This window comes from Macaca mulatta, chromosome 3 (assembly GCF_049350105.2).
Source record: "Macaca mulatta isolate MMU2019108-1 chromosome 3, T2T-MMU8v2.0, whole genome shotgun sequence".
Classification (NCBI taxonomy): Eukaryota; Metazoa; Chordata; class Mammalia; order Primates; family Cercopithecidae; genus Macaca; species Macaca mulatta.
Genome location: NC_133408.1, coordinates 21,306,191 through 21,325,200, shown reverse-complemented (window position 1 = coordinate 21,325,200; position 19,010 = coordinate 21,306,191). Strand labels below are relative to the sequence as shown.

General features: G+C 43.2%; 1 long non-coding RNA gene and 1 other non-coding gene across 2 annotated transcripts in view; both read left to right on the top strand.

The window, feature by feature from the left end:
* Positions 1–19,010, top strand: part of LOC106997295 (uncharacterized) — a 294,922-nt gene that overhangs the window by 2,147 nt on the left and 273,765 nt on the right. The window contains exon 2 of the long non-coding RNA XR_013414949.1: positions 2,488–2,565. This is a non-coding gene — a long non-coding RNA (uncharacterized LOC106997295). The remainder of the gene's footprint in view (positions 1–2,487; positions 2,566–19,010) is intronic.
* On the top strand, positions 18,576–18,682 carry LOC114677145 (U6 spliceosomal RNA). Its single transcript, XR_003728454.2, has one exon. It is a non-coding gene; the product is annotated as a U6 spliceosomal RNA (small nuclear RNA).

The window sequence follows — 19,010 nt, the reverse complement described above, 5'->3', positions numbered from 1 at the left end:
CGACAAGGGTGCCTAGGCCCGGGAAGGATGGCTCAGCCAGTGGGGTATAGATTTCCTTCCTGGGACGTCATTTCTGTACCAGCTCCCTTAAATGTTGTCTCATGGCTTTCCCTGCACTCGGCATTCAATCTTGACCCTTGGATTACTTTTGCCCCTGAATGTCCTTTGAACGTCCTCAACAAAAAAAGGGCAAATATTTGTTGTCATGCAGTATTTGTTTGTATGCTTCATGTCCTTTACTTCCTACGAAAGCCAAAGAAGCTGTTACTATTATGATTCCTATTTATCTATTTATACATCAGGAAAGTGAAACTAATGAACTCCCAAATCTAACAGCAAGTAAATGACATGAAGTTGGGACAGCAGGGAAAAGCCCAAAGTGACAGGACAAACCCAGTTGTTCACTTTCTACACCACATAAAGCCACCGCAACTCCCTATTTGTTCCAGGTCTGCATGAGCAAATAAGGCAAAAAAGAAGGCATCTGAATGCAAAGAGAAAGGTGGCCCAAAGCTACAAATTTTGCAGAGTCCATTGCAAAATGCAAATGTGAGACCTTTTGTTTCAAAATTAAGAATTTTAAGGCCCGGCCTGGTGTCTCATGTCTGTAATCCCAGCACTTTGGGAGGCCCAGGTGAGCAGATCACCTGAAGTCAGGAGTTCTAGACCAGCCTGGCTGACAGAGTGAAACCCCCATCTCTACTAAAAATGCAAAAATTAGCCGAGCATGGTTACTCATGCCTGTAATCCCAGCTACTCCAGAGGCTGAGGCAGGAGAATCGCTTGAACCTGGGAGGCGGAGGTTGCAGTGAGCCAAGGTCATGCCACTGCACTTCAGCCTGGGCGATAGAGCGAGACTCTGTCTCAAAAAAAAAAAAAAAAAAAAAAAAGAATTTTAAGATGTCGATGGCAGCTCCTCCCACCGCAGGGCCTGTAAGACTTCCCAGGGTTGCATGCCTGTGAAGCCAGCCCTGGGAAGGAGGAGGCAGTTTTAGTTTAAGAGTAAGAGACTTTTATTGAGCATGAAATTCAAAATTGTAGAGATGAGATCATAATCTATAAAAATTAAAGTTCTTAGATTTAGCAGTTTCTCTTTCCACTGTTGAAATTCACCACACTGACACATTCCCTGGTCAAGATGTTCCTAGGGGAAGATGATTTGCTGCTGATTGCGTCAGAATGATGGACATTGCCTGCATGTTCTCCGGTTCCTTCACTACTCAGAGATCCTGATGGCTTTTTGCTTCTCAGTCAGTACCTCTGTTCTGCATTTAATGCCATTTCCTGCCCTGAGGTATCTTCCAGATCCTCCAAGCACCAAATACAGGAACATCCCTAGTTAGAATCCTGCTGAGTTGGGGAAGGAACCAACAGCCACTTGTCTGCTGGAATTCCTACAACAGCATCCCCATCCTAGGTTTCAGTGTCTCCATTTGTGAGATATTCACCGGCTCTCCAGACTGTGCATTCTATCTTCAGGCATTTCTGGTTACTCGAACGTTCTTACCCCATTTAAAGCTCACATCCCCCGCCTTTAAACTCCCACTGAGATATCCTTGTATCCCCAGTGACCAAGCAGAATAATTCTTTTCCACACTTCAGATCTTTACACATTTGCCAGTGGTTTTCATGCTTCTTCCTCTAGAGTCTCCTCTTCACAAGGTAAAACAGGCACTTCCTTCAACAGTTGCATATTGGCATGTTTTCTGGTTCCCTCCACACCTTGGCCATTCTCTAGATGTGTTCTGGTTTGTCTGTGTCTTTTTACAGTACTCCACGCATGCTCTGATTACTGCAGCATGGGAGATGCTGCCTACCACTCTGCCTGGAGCCTCATGTTGCATTTGACTGTTTTAGTAACCGCATCCCACTGCAGACTCCAATTGGTCCAGATATCCCAGTTCTATTTTATGCATAGTCTGCTGGGCCACATTTCTGTCGTCTTGTGTTTAGGCTGTTATCTGCGCCCCATAAATATCACCAAAAGCAATCGTTAAGTCTGAGCCAGATGAGCATGTTGGGCTGCCGGAACTTACCATAGACTGGGTGGATCAAACACCAGAAATGTATTTCCTCACATTTGAGGAGGCTGGAAGTCTGAAATCAAGGTTTTGGCTGGGTTGGTTACTTCTGAGGCCTCTCTCCTTGGCTTGCAGATAGCCATCTGCAAGTATTGTCCCTGTATTCTCACATGGTCTTCCCTTTGTGTTTTACTGTGTCCTAATCTCCTCTTCTTATAAGGACACCAGATATTGGGTTAGGATCCACGCTAATGACCTCATTTAACCTTAATTACATGTTTGACCCTATCTCCAAATATGGTCACGTTTTGAGGTAGTGTCGGGTTAGGACTTGAACATATGAATTTGGGGGTGGGGGTACATAACAAGTAAGGACTTGGATTTAGAACAGCTAAGACTTATTCTATAATCCTGTCACTCATCTTTGGCCTTTATTTCCAATGAGCAATGGTTCTTTCATTTGCAGTTTGAAGATCATTCAACTCAACAGAAAAAAAAAAAAAAGGAAAAGAAATGGAAGAGATCAGCTTTCTCTCTGTCCTGCGTGAGTATTGTGTGGTGATCCCCATGCAGCTGGCTTACCCCTCCCGCAATCATAAGGCTCTGAAAAGAAAGAAAATGACCTTTTATACTTTCCTTTAGAAAGTTTTGTCAAAGCTTAAACACTGACATTTGTTGACATTTAAAATCTGTATTAGTTTACTAGAGCTGCCATAACAAAATATCACAGACTGGGTGGCTTAAACCAAGAAATGTATTTTCTCGCAGTTCCAGAAAAGTCTGAGATCAAGGTGCAGGTAGGATTGGAATCCTCAGAGGTCTCCTTGGCTTGCAGATGGCTGCACCCTTGCTAAGTCCCCACATGTTCTTGCCTCTGCACAAGTACCTCTGGTGTCTCCGTGTGTTCTAATCTCCTCCTCTTATAAGAATACCAGTCAGATTATATTAAGGTCCACCCCAGTGACCTTAATTTAATTAGCTCTTCAGAGGCCCTACCCACATACAGTCATGTTCTAAGGTACCGGGGGTTAGGGCTTCAACATATGAATTTTGAGGGAACATAAGTCTATAACCAAACTCCTAAAATTCCCCTAAAATTATTCTCACATTTTAAGCTACTCTCATGTCCGTCCTTGGGAGTGGATTCCTTCTACTTTGTATTCATGTCCTTTTGAAATCAGAAAGCTTCCTAGGTAACTAGGATATTTCTTTAGCTGCTTCCTAGTTGAATATATGGATTCTTTAGCCACTCCAGACTTCCGGTAGTGTTGGAAATTACCATGCTTTCCATGAAGATGTGACCTTGCTGCCTATCATCTATGTTGGCAGACACAGTGATGTGTTTGAGAGTTCCACATGCCTCTTAACCTGTCTTTCCTCCCAAAACTCTATGCTGATTCCTCATCAAAGACCAGAATTAGATCCTGAATTGTATTCATTCTCATCTCTTTCTACCTTCTCCAAGACAGGACAGGGTTAACTTCTTTATCTTAACGTCAGCCTTCAATATCTACAGAAGTCTAAACTGTAAATAACATTGAAGCTTTGCATAATAAAATTCTTTCCCCCAGTGGTGGGCAGTTTTTCACAAAGTAAGATTCTTTTAATCTTTTCTTTCTTTTTAATGAGTAGACATAAAGAAATGCTTAAATAAATATTTATCAACTAACATACCTACGTCTAACTACACATACCTAACAGACCTGAATATAGGCAGAGGATGTGACATTTTACTTACCCTTTTATTAAAGTTACTGCTTCATTTATTGGTCTTTACTTCACTAGTACATCCATAAAATGTTTACATATTTTTTAAACAATAAAATAGTCTTAAAATTAGTCCTTCTCTGTAATAACTACATAAAACTGCTTTAGAGACAGCCTTCAGATCAACTAAATTATATTTTACAAATGGGCTTAGGTATTTCAGTGGTAACTCTATGGAACAACAAAATTCACTGTTTAAGCAGGGACCAATATTGGCAGCTGGCTTCCGTAACTTGTTTGAGGAATGTAGTAATTCCAAGGTTGCTGCAAGGACTAATGTACAAGAATATTCCTGTATTTTATGGAATAAAAAGGAAGAATAAGAGAGGAGAAAGAAGATAGTACCTACCAACCCCAGATGTAGGGAGTATGAAAATCCATCAAGTAGCCAGAAGATTTAATGGAGCCGTGTGGGTCTTACGTCAATTCTTTTCCTGAGAGAACTTTGGATAATAGGACAACAATATGCTCTGGTGGAAAAGAACTCAGGCCTTGAGAAAGCCTGACCACTACAGTTTCTGAAAAATGCTGCTTTCATTAGGTGGTGTGGTGATGAATTGTAAAGGCACCCAGCACAGTGCCTGGTTTACCACAGAAATCAGTTCTTTTTTCTTGAGAGAACAGCAATTCACAATAGCTGTCACTTAAGTGACCAGCATAATCCTGGCTTTGAGCTTGTGCTGACTTTGCCAGGGGCTGCCAGTTAGCACAATGGCTATCAACCCCATGTTATTTATTTGGGTTCCCTAAGTAATGTTTTGCTAATAAAAGCTCTAAATTTGTGAGTGATTTGCTCTTATTTATTTAATAAATAAATCAAAGTGGCATGATTTATTAATTTAATTAATTAATTGTTAGCAGTGGCACAGTCTCAGCTCACTGCAACCTCTACCTCCTGGACTCAAGTGATCCTCCACCTCAGCCTCCAGAGTAGCTGGGGCTACAGGTGCACACCAACATGTCCAGCTAATCTGTGTACTTTTTGTAGAGATGAGGTCTTGCCATGTTATCCAGGCTGGTCTTGAACTCCTGAACTCATGATCCACCCTCCCTGATCTCCTAAAATTTGGGGATTTTAGGCATGAGCCACCATGCCTGATTGATTTACTCTTATTTTAATTTAAATAAAAGCAACTCAGGGTTAGCATCATATCAGGCTACTCTCACTTCTAGTATCTCTCTTGAGTGTGGGAGTAAGGAATGGAGCTGCAGCTAGTTTGCTGAGAACTAGACAAAAGCCTGACCACTCCCTAGGGCGTGTGCCTAGGATGTGAAAGATAATGCCTCCTGTTTTCAGATGGCACAGTGCTTGGAAAGGCTGCTTGCCAGAGCTGTTGAAAGGATGCCACTGGGCTGGTCCTGCACAATGGAAGGCCACATCACATGCTCCAGGAGAGTCACTCCCCAGAGCGGCTGCAGGAAGCCACAGCTCTGTGGCCTGGGATCCTTGCCAACACTGAATACTAGTGATAGACATTGGAGTTGAGGGGATCTTATGCTTCAAGGCAGCTGGACCTCTTTTTCACTAGTCAAATCATACCTGGGGATTGTCTTTCATGTCCTGGAGACTTTGATGAGTAACTCGACTTTTAAAATCCAAGTGAAGGCTGTGGCCAGAGAAGCATGACCTGAACCTAAAATGAATGGGAACATTACAGTCTGACAAGCCTTGAGAATTCAGGTTCACATTGCCTAGTGAAACAACATCCTGAATGATGAAACAAACACACAAACCAACCAACAATTTGTGATCTGGGATACCAAAACAGACACTCCTTTATCACCTAAGAGGGACTGTAAGGTTAAGGAAACAAAGTTACCTATAGGGTTAGGGTTCGGGGACTGGCTGGCATGACCAATTTCTCAATTTCTATGGCTCTAAACTCCCTAATAATAGGAACTATCAGACCTATCCTCTGATTTACAACCCAGACCACTGCAACTCTGATTGGACTGAGGATCACCCTTACAAGCATTCTTTTCTGATAAGCAATTGCAGACCTGAAGCCAGTTTCAGCCAGTTTATGGAGGCCGTCCACAAACTGCCTTTGGGTCCTGTAGTCCACTTTTTGATGTAAAGAGCCAAATTCTACCTCATTTTAACACGAAAACCCTGCCCCAAAGTGTATATGGGATGTATGTCACATACGCGTTTACCCATTGCCCATGCACTCAGCTCCCCTCATAAATATGTATATCTTTTCCTCCAAACCTGCTGAATATGTATGACTCCATTGTGTGACATGGGCCCTGTGAGGCATGAAACCCAACTTGTCCTTCCCCTCTTTGAAGAGAGAGCACATTCGGCATATGCTGAAGACTGTATCTTCCGGGTTTGCAAACTGATATTGCCAATAAAACAATTTTTATTATTTAGCCTTCTATTATTTAGCCATCGCGATGGTCTTTTCGATAAATTCACAAAGGCACCATCAACTTGTCCCTGAGCAAACACCCACCTTCATCCCTCAAATAACATTTTTGTCCCATGTGAAATTTATTCAGTTAAAGTAAATATAACTATTAGAAACAAAAGGGTTCAGTATTGGTGGATCAGTAAAAAATGTTTATATTCTCACTACAGGTGAGAATAAAAAAAAAGACTGGTACATTTGCTCCCATTAAGGAGCTAATGTTTATATGAGAAAAACATCTGGGCAAAAGAAAAAAAAAGCACAGTGAAAAAAAGTACATCGGTAAGTACAATTTAGCATACAGTATTTGTGCATATATATGTGAATTCATCAGAAGAAAATTAAACATCGGGCGTGGTGGCTTGTGCCTGTAATCCCAGCATTTTGGGAGGCTGAGGCAGGAGGATCACTTGAGCCCAGGAGTTCAAGACCAGTTTGGGCAACAAAGTGAGACCCTGTCTCTACAAAAAATAAAATATATTTTTTAAAATTTAAAAATTTTGGCCCGGCATGATGGCTCACACCTGTAATCTCAGCACTTTGGGAGGTCGAGGCAGGTGGGTTACTTGAGGTCAGGAATTTGAGACCAGCCTGGCCAACATGGTGAAACCCTGCCTCTACTAAAAGTACAAAAATTAGCTGGGCATGGTGGCAGGCACCTGTAATCCCAGCTACTCAGGAGGCTGAGGCACGAGAATCACTTGAACCCAGGAAGCAGAGGTTACAGTGAGCCAAGATCATGCCACTGCATCCAGCCTGGCAACAGAGCAAGACTCCATCTGGAAAAAATAATAATAAGAAAAAAATTTTTTTTAACAAGAAAATGAGAGTTACAGACCTGTAGCGTTGAAAGTGTGAATAAGGGACATTCAGAGGAGGTTTTTTGTTTTTGTTTTTGTTTTCAGGGTATTTGATAGCAACCATTAAGAAAGAAGAAAAAGAGGAAGTTCCAAGGAGAAACCATGTAAATACATCAAGAATGTTCATGCTGGGGGTGGTAAATGGGAGTTAGCTATAGGAAGAGATTTTGTTTTGTTTTGTTTTTGAGACTGAGTCTCGCTCTGTCACCTAGGCTGGAGTGCGGTGGTGTGATCTCAGCTCACTGCAACCTCCACCCGCCAGGTTCAAGTGATTCTCCTGCCTCAGCCTCCCGAGTAGCTGGGATTACAGGCATGCACTACCACGTCCAGCTAATTTTTGTATTTTTTAGTTAGAGACAGGGTTTCATCATGCTGGCCAGGCCGGTCTCGAACTCCTGACCTCAAGTGATCCACCTGCCTCAGCCTCCCAAAGTGTTGGAATTACAGGTGTGAGGCACCACGCCTGGCCAGGAAGAGGTCTTAATGTTAGAAGAGCTGAGGAATTTAGGTCAGATGGAATGGGCAGCAGTGGGCAACTACTCACTACAGATTTCCCGATCATGATCTGACATTTTAACATTTCTAGAGGTTTGTCCACGGGCAAAGCAGAGGGAGATTTGGAGGATGAAAAAGTTAAGATCAGGAAGAGAAGGAAGAAGAATGTGCCAGGGGTTCCAGGAATGACCATAGATAGGGTCTGTGAAAAGTTTGTGAAAAAATCACACAAGGACACCTTATTACTAATAAGGATGCCTAAAGATTACAGTGTGTCAAGCTGAGGACAGACGGGATCTCTGAACACTCATGAGTTATATTGGGTTAACACTGCATGTCACAAATGAAGAGGTGAAAGAGTAAGGGGAAGAGAAGGGAGGGTTTATACCCAGTTCTGTCTTACCTGAACACCTTTAGTGACAATGCTGAGCTGCAAAGGAGAAAAAGTGATTTGAAAACTTTTTTTTTTTTTTTGAGAGAGTCTCAGTCTCACTGTCTTGCCTAGGTTGGAGTGCAGTGGCGTGATCTTGGCTCACTGCAACCTCTGCCTCCAGAACTCAAGCTATCCTCCTGCCTCAGCCTCCTGAGTAGGGGTGGGATTGCAGGCGCACATACGCCTGGCTAGGTTTTTGTTTCTTTTTTTTTTTTTTTTGTATTTTAGTAGATAGGGGTTTCACCATTGCCTAGGCTGGTCTTGAACTCCTGGCCTCAAGTGATCCACCTGCCTCAGCCTCCCAAAATGCTGTGATTGCAGACATGAACCACTGCAGCCAGCCTGAAATCTTTTTTTTAATGAGGGAAATAATAAGTTTAATTTTCATTTCGTATGTATAAATCAGAGGTACGTGCAATAGGAATTAACTTGAATATGATGTATAAAGTTTGAAGGAAAGGTGAGTGATAGATGAACATTGGTGATGTAACTCTGGAAGTTGTCTGTCATAACTGATGACTTACCCCATCATACGTGCTGAAAACTGCTCAGATGAAGTTAACAACTTGATATTACAAAATAAGCATACATGTTTTGTGTCTGTAAGAACCTGATGGTCATTTGGAGACTTACTTAGTACTTGAGGGATGAGCTATAGATAGCCCTGTGTATTAGGGTTTTCCAAACCAACAGAACCAATGGGATATATATAGAGATATACAAAGACACTTCTTTTAGGAATTGGCTCAGGAGATTATAAAGGCCAAGAAGTCCCAACATGTGCCCCCTGCAAGCTGAAGAACCAGGAAAGCCAGTGTAATTCTTGCATCTGAGGCTGAAGGGCTGAAGAGTGGCTGCTGGTATTGAAGGCTCAAGAACCTGGAGCTCTGAAGTCAAGGGCAGGAGCAGATGATGGATGTCCCAGCTTCAGAAGAGAGAGCAAATTTGCCTTCCTCCACCTTTTTTATGATTCCTATGCTCCATTAATTGAATGATGCCCACTCACATCAGTGAGGATGGGTTTTGGTACCCAGTCTATTGATTCAAATGCTATTCTCTTCCAGAAATACTCTCACAGACTCGCCCAGAAACAATATTTTACCAGCTATCTGGGCATCCCTTAACCCAGGATGGGCTAAGGGGCAAGTGGACACATAAAATTAACCACCATACCCTGTAAATACGGTATGAGAAGGGATCGAGTCATATTTTATACCAAGATTATTCTCCAATGCATAGATGCCTTGGAATAACACTTCTTATAAAATAATGAATAACATTTTCTAGCACAAGTTCCAAACTGTGTATCATGGAACCCTAGCTCAGTCGTATGTTGCTCGGTGTTGCATGCATACCCGAAAAGAGGTCTGTAATCAAGTAACTTTGAGAAATAGGAGGTTAAGTAAAATTAAACAAATACCTTCACTTTAAGATACACACAATTTTTTAAGATGATAATCTGCATTTTGAATTTTAAAGAAGGTAGGTAGCTTCAGTATGTAGCATCATTCCCTCTCCCCATTTCTTTTTTCTTTTTCCTTTTTTTTTAGACATAGTCTCACTCTGTTCCCCAGGCTGGAGTGCAGTGGCAAGATCTCTGCTCACTGCAGGCTCTGCCTCGAGGGTTCAAATGATTCTCCTGCCTCAGCCTCCTGAGTAGCTGGGATTACAGGTGTGTGCCACCATACCCGGCTAATTTTTTTTTTTTTTTTTTTTTGTATTTTTAGTAGAGACGCAGTTTCACCATGTTGGCCAGGCTGGTCTTGAACTCCTGACCTCAAGTGATCCACCCACCTTAGTCTCCCAAAGTGCTGGAATTACATGCACACACGACCACACCTAGCTAATTTTTGTATTTTAGAAGAGACGGGGTTTCACCATGCTGACTGATCTCGAACTCCTGGCCTCAAGTGTTCCACCCGCCTGGGTCTCCCAAAGTGCTGGGATTACAGGCGTGAACCACCGTGCCTGCCTGGCCCCCTCCCCATTTTTTGTTTTTGTTTGCTGCGTCGACTCCTAGTGTTGCACAAAGCATGCTTTAGGTAACGTGGTTTGGAAGCATTCGAATTGAACCCTTGGATTTTTTTTAGACCCTTGTAGAAGTGAAGGTTTATAGTGTACATTTTTGTCAAAGCAGATGGGTTCTTTTCACTGCAAGTTGTTTTCACACATGACCTTGAAAATAAATTAATAAAGAAAAAAGGTAGAAATATTAGGCTGACAGACATTTTAAAGTAGGGCATAAGATGCCATAAAAAGCCTTTTGAAAGTTTAAAATAGGAGTTAAAGTGTGTGTTATATGGAAGATACCAGATTAGAGTCTTTGAATATTTATTATATAAATGTGCAGGTATATGACCAGCTTCTTCCCAGTTTGGGGGAGAAATGGGACGGCATTCAGTTCACATTTGAGAGTGCTTCTCTTTAAATTTTCATAAGTGGAAAGGAAGAAGATCACTAAGTTTACAAAGACAAGTCCCAGAATAGGACTCTCCTTCACTGTATTGCCTTTAATCATCTGGTGGGAGGGCCCTCAAGAAGTGGCCAGGACCGTATGAAGATTGGTGAAGAGTTTCAAGGAGGAGAATTGAAGGAGACAGCTATGGGATTAATTTTGAGAGATGCCTTTGCTGAAATGTCTCATAAAGTATACATGGAGAGCAAGGGCACGAGGAGATAGAGAACTCTCTGGGCCAAACAATAAATCAGAATTTCCATAGTTTTCCTCTGATAGTCCTTATTGAAAAATTCGTCTACTGCTAATGGTGTCAAGTGGCCCTGGCAGCCCTCATTATTGTACCAAAAAGCAAAACAAGGAAAAGGTTTAGGGAGCCAAGTCTAAAAGGAATATCATTTATGTTTCCCAACAATCAGTAAAAACAGATTCTGTTACCTAAACCTTGCAGAACCAAGGGTCCTAATACTCACTTTATTCTGGCGAGTTTGTCCGTCTAATAAAAGATACTGACAGGCCAGGTTCTTTTCTTAGATAAACAGTAAAATAACATGGCTATAAACAGAAAAAAATGGTGAAAACACAAATGTTGGTATATTAGGGCATTCTTGCATTGCTAAAAATAAATATCTGAGACTAGGTAATTTATAAAGAAAACAGGCTGGGTGCAGTGGCTCACGCCTGTAATCCCAGCACTTTGGAAGGTTGAGGTGGATGGACAACCTTGGGTCAAGAGTTCGAGACCAGCCTGGCCAACATGGCAAAACCTCATCTCTACCAAAAATACAAAAATTAGCTGGGTCTGGTGGCACACACCTGTAATCCTAGCTACTCAGGAGGCTGAGGCAGGAGAATCACTTGAGCCTGGGAGCAGAGATACTGCCACTGCACTCCAGCCTGGGCCACAGGATAAGACTCCATCTCAAGAAAAAAGAGAGAGATTTAATCAGCTTATGATTCTGCAGGCTTTGCAGGAAACCTGATGCTGGCATCTGCTTGGCTTCTGGTGAGGCCTCAGGAAGCTTACAATCATGATGGAAGGTGAAGGGGGAGTAGGGATGTCACATGACCAGAGCAGCAACAAGACAGAGCATGGTGCCACACACTTTTAAACAGCCAGATCTCATGAGAAGTCACTCATCACAAGGACAGCAACAAACAGATGGTGCTAAACCATTCATGAGAAATCCACCCCCATGATCCTATCACCTCCTACCAGTCCCGCCTCCAATACGGGGGATTACAATTCAACATGAGATTTGGGTGGAGATAAATATACAAACTATATCATTCTGCCCTTGGCCTCTCTCAAATCTCATGTCCCTCTCTCATTTCAAAATATAATCATGCCTTCCCAACAGTCCCCAAAAATCTTGACTTGTTCCAGCATTAACTCAAAAGTCCAAAGTCCAAGTCCAAAGTCTCATCTGAGACTCATCTCTTTCCATCTATGAGCCTGTAAAATCAAAACAAGTTATTTACTTCCAAGATATAATGGGAGAACCAGCATTGGTTAAATATTCCCATTCCAAAAGGGAGAAATCAGAGAAACCAAAAGAAAGGGGCTATAGTCTTCATGCAATTTCAAAACCCAGTAGGGCAGTCATTAAACCTTAAAGCTCCGAAATAATTTCCTTTGACTCCATGTCCCACATCCAGGGCACACTGGAGCAAGGGGTGGGCTCCCAAGGCTATGGGCAGCTCTGCCTCTGTGGCTTTGCAGCTGGGTACAGCCCTCGTGGCTGCTCTCACAGATTGTTGAGTGCTATGACTTTTCTAGGCACAAGGTGTAAGCTGCTGGTAGATCTACCATCCTCAGGCCTAGAAGGCAGGGGCCCCCTTCTCACAGCTCTGCTAGGCCGTGCCCCAATGGGGACTCTGTGTGGGGTCTCCAACACCATACTTCCCCTTGTCACTGCCCTAGTAGAGGTTGTCTTTGGAGTCTCTGCACCTGCAACAGGTTTCTGCCTGGGCACCCAGGCTTTCTTGTACAGCCTCTGAAATCTAAGTTGAGGCTGCCAAGCATTCTTCAATCTTATATTCTGTGCACCTACATACATAACACTGTGTAGAAGCCTCCAAGTCTTATGGCTTGCATTCTCCAAAGCGGCAGCCCAAGCTGTACCTGGGTCCCTTTGAACCACAGCTGGAGCTCGAGTGGCTGGGATATGGAGAGCAGTGTTCCAAGGCTGTGCAGGGCAGGGGGGCCTTGGGCCTAGCCCACAAAACCATTCTTTCTTCCTAGCCCTCTGGGTCTGTGAGGGAAGGGGCTGCTGCAAAGGTCTCTTAAATACCTTCAAGGCCTTTTCCCCATTTTCTTGGATATTACTATCTGGATTATTTTTAGTTAGGCAAATACCTCTAGCAAGTGGTTTGCTCTGCAACCTGATTGGATTCTTCCCATGAAAATGGGCTTATCTTTTCGAACACATGGCCAGGCTGCAAATTTTCCAAACTTGTATGCTGTCCTTCCCTTGTGAGTTCCAGCTTTAAGTCACTTCTTTGCTCCTATATCTGAGTTGGGCTGCTAGAAGCAGCCAGATCAATTCTTGAATGCTTTGCTGCTTAGAAATTTCTTCTGCCAGGTACCCTAGGTCATCACTCACAAGTTCAAACTTCCACAGATTCCTGGGGCCTGAAGACAATGCAGCCAAGTTCTTTGCTAAGGCATAGCGCATGTGATCTTCGCTCCAGTTCCCAATAAGTTTCTCATTTCCATCTGAGACGGTGGCAGGCCTGGACTTCACTATGCATATTTCTGTCAGCTTTTGGTGACAACCATTTAACCAGTCTCTAAGAAATTCCACACTTTCCCTCATCTTCCTGTCTTCTGAGCTCTCCAAATTCTTCCAACCTCTGCCCAGTTCCAAAATCACTTCCATATTTTCAGATATCTTTATAGTGATGCCCCCATTTCTCAGTACCAATTTTCTGTGTTAGGTCGTTCTTGCATTGCTATAAAGACATACCTGAGATTTGTAAATTGGTAAAGAAAAGAGGACTATTTCCCTCACACTTCTGTAAGCTTTACATGAGGCACAGTGCTGGCATCTATTTGGCTTCTGGTGAAGCTTCAGGGAGCTTTCAATCATGGTAGAATGCAAAGGGGAAGCAGGCACGGCACACGGTGAACGCATGTGATGAGTAGGAGAGAGAGAGAGCAGTTGGGGGTGTTGCCCCACACTTTTAATGAGACCAGATCTCATGTGAACTCAGAGGGAGATCTCACTTATCACCAAGGGAGTGGCCCAAGCCATTCATGAGGGATCCACCTGCATAATTCAGACACCTCCCACCAGCTTCCACCTCTAACACTGGGATTACACCTCAACATGAGATTTCGACAGGGGCAAATATCCAAACTATACCACTTGGTTTTCAGGTCATTCCAGAGCACTAGCTCTACCCTGGCTTAAATCCTGAAAGATATCAAATTTATGCTAGTTTTTGACCAACATAAGAAAACAGGTCAAAGATTTGCTTAGTCGATTGTACCATTTCTGCCTTAACTACTTGGGAGCTACTGGGAATTTCTATTTTTAAAATCAGGTTGTATCAAGATTGTTTGGTGCTTTTTTTTTTTTCTTTTTTTTTTTTTTTTTGTTTGAGACAGTGTCTTGCTCTGTTGGCCAGGCTGGAGTGCAGTGGCGTGATCTCTGCTCACTGCAAACTCCACCTCCCGGGTTCACGCCATTCTCCCGCCTCAGCCTCTCAGTAGCTGGGACTACAGGCGCCTGCCACCATGCCTGGCTAATTTTTTGTGTTTTTAGTAGAGACGGGGTTTCACCGTGTTAGCCAGGATGGTCTTAATCTCCTGCCCTCGTGATCCACCCGCCTTGGCCTCCCAAAGTGCTGGGATTACAGGCGTGAGTCACTGCGCCCAGTCCTGTTTGGTGCTTTTTGACCAAAATCTCTAAATAACTCCAAAAGCCATAAACAGACTATAGCTAGAAAAAAGCAGACAAAGATATTAGAAACCAAGCTTGAGTAACTCAAGTCTTTAATGCTGTCTTACTAGTCTCAGTAATTCAACACGTAGGAAACATCCACAGAAGACATTTTATCAATCAAAACAAAGAAGCTCGGGCAAGCACTGCGATGTGTGCTCACTCATAGGTAGACTTGTTTTTGAAATTAGTTTTCAGTGATATTCATTCAGTGTAAGATTTAGTCTCCATAAACTGAAGCACAGCACAACTTGAAGCTTTACTGGACCCTTGGGAGTGAGAAGCAGTTCTGTAAGGTGTCTGTGATTAAGTAGCAGTTTCATCCTGATTTTTCAAGCTCAGCGCTCTCTACACTTTCCCATGCTTGAAGACAAGATGTTGAACAATTGGCCCAGAGAAGTTTTTCCTCTCATTTATGTAATCTTCTGGTAAGGAAGGAAGGATGTGACTTCAACATGATTCTCCTTCAATCTGAACATGCCAGTGTACCTTCTTTCCCATCCCATTTAATATATACTCTGTGCCTGTTTTTGTTGTTGTTGTTTGTTTTTTGAGACACTCTGGTCTCACTCTGTTGCTCAGGCTGGAGTACAGTGGCATAATCATGGCTCACTGCAGCCTCAACCTCCAGGGCTCAAGCAATCCTCTTACCTTGGTCTTCTGAATAGCTGGGACTACAGGTGGGTACCACCATGCCCAGCTAATTCCTTCAAATTTTTCATAGAGATTGGGTCTTACTTTGTTGCCCAGGCTGATCTCAAACTCCTGGGCTCGAGTCTCCCAAAGTGCAGGGATTGCAGGAGTGAGTCACTGTGTTTGGCCTCCGGGACTATCTGAAGTCTCTTTTTCACAACTCCTGTTTTTCACAGCTCCTGTTAGTTGAGGAAAAAACATCTGGAATTACAGTGTTTACAACTGAAAGGGATGAAGTAGTCATTTAGGCCACGTCTTTAATTTGTTGAGGATTTACTGGAGAGCCAGATAAATGAAGTCCTTTGCATATGGTCATTTGAATATTTATTGGCAAAGCTTGGCCTTTGTCCCCCTGACTTCTCTTTTCATCTTGTGGTGCTTCCAGGATATGGCCACTTTGCTAGACCTGAGTCATAAAAACAATGGGGTGCTAAGACCAGCCATACTATATGAAGTGGTGACAGTTTCCTCACCTAAAGTTGGGTTATCTTTCTAGAATCTTAGAGTTGGAACCCAAATCAGAAATCAACTGTTTGATCCTCCCACCAAGGCAGGTGTCTCTCTTGCAATATTCTTGAGACAATCATCTGGTTTCTGCCTCCTTACTTTCTATTATCAGGAGCCAGCTTCAGGAAATATAACATTTCACTAGAATTTGTGTGTTGTTACATATAGCTAAAATTTACCTTCTCTTCATTTCCGTCCTTATATCCCAACACTGCCCCATGGAGTAACACCAAATGCAAAGACAAACTGTGCTTTCGGCCACAGGACACTCCTTTAGAAGTGTTAAAATACTTATCCAGTATTTCCTCAAGCTTCTTTTGTTTTTTCTCAAAGCTAAATATCTGAGTTGTCTAAACTGTGCCTTATAGGTTACAGTTGCTGGATCCTTTGTGATGCTGAACTTTGGATATATTCCTTTTGGCAAATGACTGTATCCTATTTATCCACTAATTCGACAGATATTTAATAAGCACCTACTAAGTTGACGGAGATTTTAAAAATACAAGCACGTGAATAAGAAAATATACAAAGTGGTATATAACAATACAGGCTGTGGAGAAAAGTTAAGCAGAGCAAGGGGAGGTGGAAAATTTGTGTATGGTTAGGAGCTTGGTGCCTTGCTATTCTGTTAATACTCACAGTGATCAGGAAAGGCCTCACTGATGTAGTGAGCTTTGAGCAAACATGTAAAGGAAATGAAGGAGGAAGACTTGCCACTGTCTGGGGAGAGAGGATTTGGGCATAGAGAATAGCTCCTGAGGCAGAAATAAGTCTGATGTGTTTGGAGAACAGCAAGGTGGCCCTTGAGGCTCCAGTGGAGGGCGTGAGTGGGAGAGTGGGAGGAAGTGAGGTCAGGGAGGTTGTTACGGGCTGAGTGGTGTCTCCCTGGAATTCATGTGTTGAAGCCATAAGCCCCAGAACCTCAGCACATGACTGTGTATCGACATAGTGTCTTTAAAGACCTAAAATGAGGTCATTAGGGTGGGCCGTAATCCAATATGACTGATTTTCTCACAAGAAGAGGAAATTAGGACACAGATGGGCACAGAGGGAAGACCATGTGATGACACAGGGAGAAGAGAGCCATCTATAGCGATAAGCCAAGCGGAGAAGCCCCCAGAGAAGCCAATCCTATTGACACCTTCATCTCAGGCTTCCAGCCTCCAGAATTGTGAGAAAATAAATTTCTGTTGGTTAAGTCACCCAATCTGTGGTACTTTATTATGGCTGCCCTAGAAAGCTAACACAGAGGGGAAAAGGGCCAGATAGTGTAAGACCTTGAAAACCATTTTCAGTTCTTTGAGCAGAAGGGGAGCCAGTGAGGGTTTCTGAGCAGATGAAGGTGATGATTTGGCTCATATTTTAAAAGCATCACTCTAGCTTCTGTACTGAAAGCAGTCTATGGGGAGGCAAGGACAGAAGGAAGAAAACCAGGAGGAGGCTGTTGCAGAAATGTACATGAGGGTGGAAGGCGGTGAGGAGAGGGAAGTTTTGGAATATATTCTGAAGTTAGAGCCAAAAGGATTTTCTGATGAACTGGAATTGTGATGTGTGAGAGAGAAAGGAGTCAAAGATGACCCAAGGCTTTTGGCCACAGCAACTTGGAGAATGGAGTTAACATTCATCGAGATGGAAAGGACTGTCGGAGCAGTGGGCTTTTTTTTTTTTTTCTTCTTCAGCTTTTAAGTTAAGGGGTACATGTGCAGAATGTGCAGGTTTGTTACATAGGTAAACGTGTGCCATGGTGGTTTGCTGCACAGATCATCCCATCACGTAGGTATTAAGCCCTGCATCCATTAGCTATTCTTCCTGATGGAGCAATGGGTTTTAAGGGGGAGGACCAAGAGTTCAGTATGGACACATTAAGATTAAGATGCCTACTCATCTTTGAGTTTGAAATGCCAGCTAGGCTGTTGGATGTATGAATTTAGAATTCAGAGGAGTGGTCAGGGTAAAGATACAGATGGTACTGAGTGAGATCACTTAGGGTGAAATGAGGACAAAAAGGAGGATTTGGAAGCTGGGGACGGTGGCTCATGCCTGCAATTCCAGCACTTTGGGAAGCTGAGGTGAGTGGATCACTTGAGGCCAGGAGTTCAAGACCAGCCTGGCCAGTATGGCAAAACCCTGTTTCTACCAAAAATAGAAAAATTTGCCAGGCATGGTGGCAGGTGCTGTAATCTCAGCTACTCAGGAGGTTGAGGCATGAGAATGGCTTGAACCTGGGAGACAGAGGGTGCAGTGAGCTGAGATGGCGCCATTACACTCCTGTCTGGGCCACAGAATGAGACCCAGTCCCCCTGAACTCCCCACAAGTAAAGGATTTGGGATTAAGCCCTACTGTACTTGGAAATGTTGAGGTTGTTAAGATGAGCAGGAACCAGAGAAGCAAGCAGAGGAGGGGCAGCAAGTGGAGTAGGAAGCGAAAGAGGGTGGTTTCCAAGAAGCCAAGTCGAGAATGTGTTTCATGAGGACAGAATGACTACTGGGTTAATGCTGCAGATACTGTGTGTTTAATAAGATAAGGACTGCGTTGTATTTAGTGATAGAGAAGTCACTGGTGACATTGACAAGAGCCAGTTCAGAATGGTGGGGACAGAAGTATGATTTGAGTGGGCTCAAGAGAGAGTAGAGGAAAGAACTTTGAGTCAGCAATGATTAAAATATTCTTTTGGAGGACTTTTGCTATGAAGGGAGCAAAAAGCTGAAGGTAGCTAAAGGGAAATACGAAGAGAAAGTAATTTTATTATTATTTTTTGAGACAGAGCTTACCCAGGTTGGAGTGCAGTGGTGGGATCACAGCTCACTGCAGGCTCAACCTCCTTCACTCAAGTGATCCTTCTATTTCAGCCTTCTGAGTAGCTGGAACTACAGGCACATGCACCACACCCAGCTAATTTTTTTATGAGCTTGAGCCCAGGAGTTTGATACCAGTCTGGGCAACATAGTGAAACGCCATCTGTACAAAAAAATACAAAAATTAGTGCTTGCTTCAGCAGCACCTATACTAAAATTGGAACAATACAGAGAAGTTTAGCACAGCCCCTGTGCAAGGATGACACGCACATTCGTAAAACGTTTCATATATTTGTAGAAGCACATAGAAAAAAAACACCAAAAATTAGCCAGATGTGGTGGCGTGTGCCTATGGTCCCAGCTACTTGGGAGGCTGAGGTGGGAGAATCACCTGAACCTAGGAGGTTGAGGTTGCACTGAGCCGTGATTGCACCACTGCACTCCAGCTTGGGAATGGAGTATCGCCCATGCTGATCTTGAATCTCTGGGCTCAAGCGATCCTCCTGCCTCAGCCTCCCAAAGTGCTTGGATTACAGGTATGAGCCACCGTACCTAGCAAAGAGGCTTTTTAAAAAATTGAATATGTGACGATATATTTGTATGCAGAGGAGAATGATTCTGT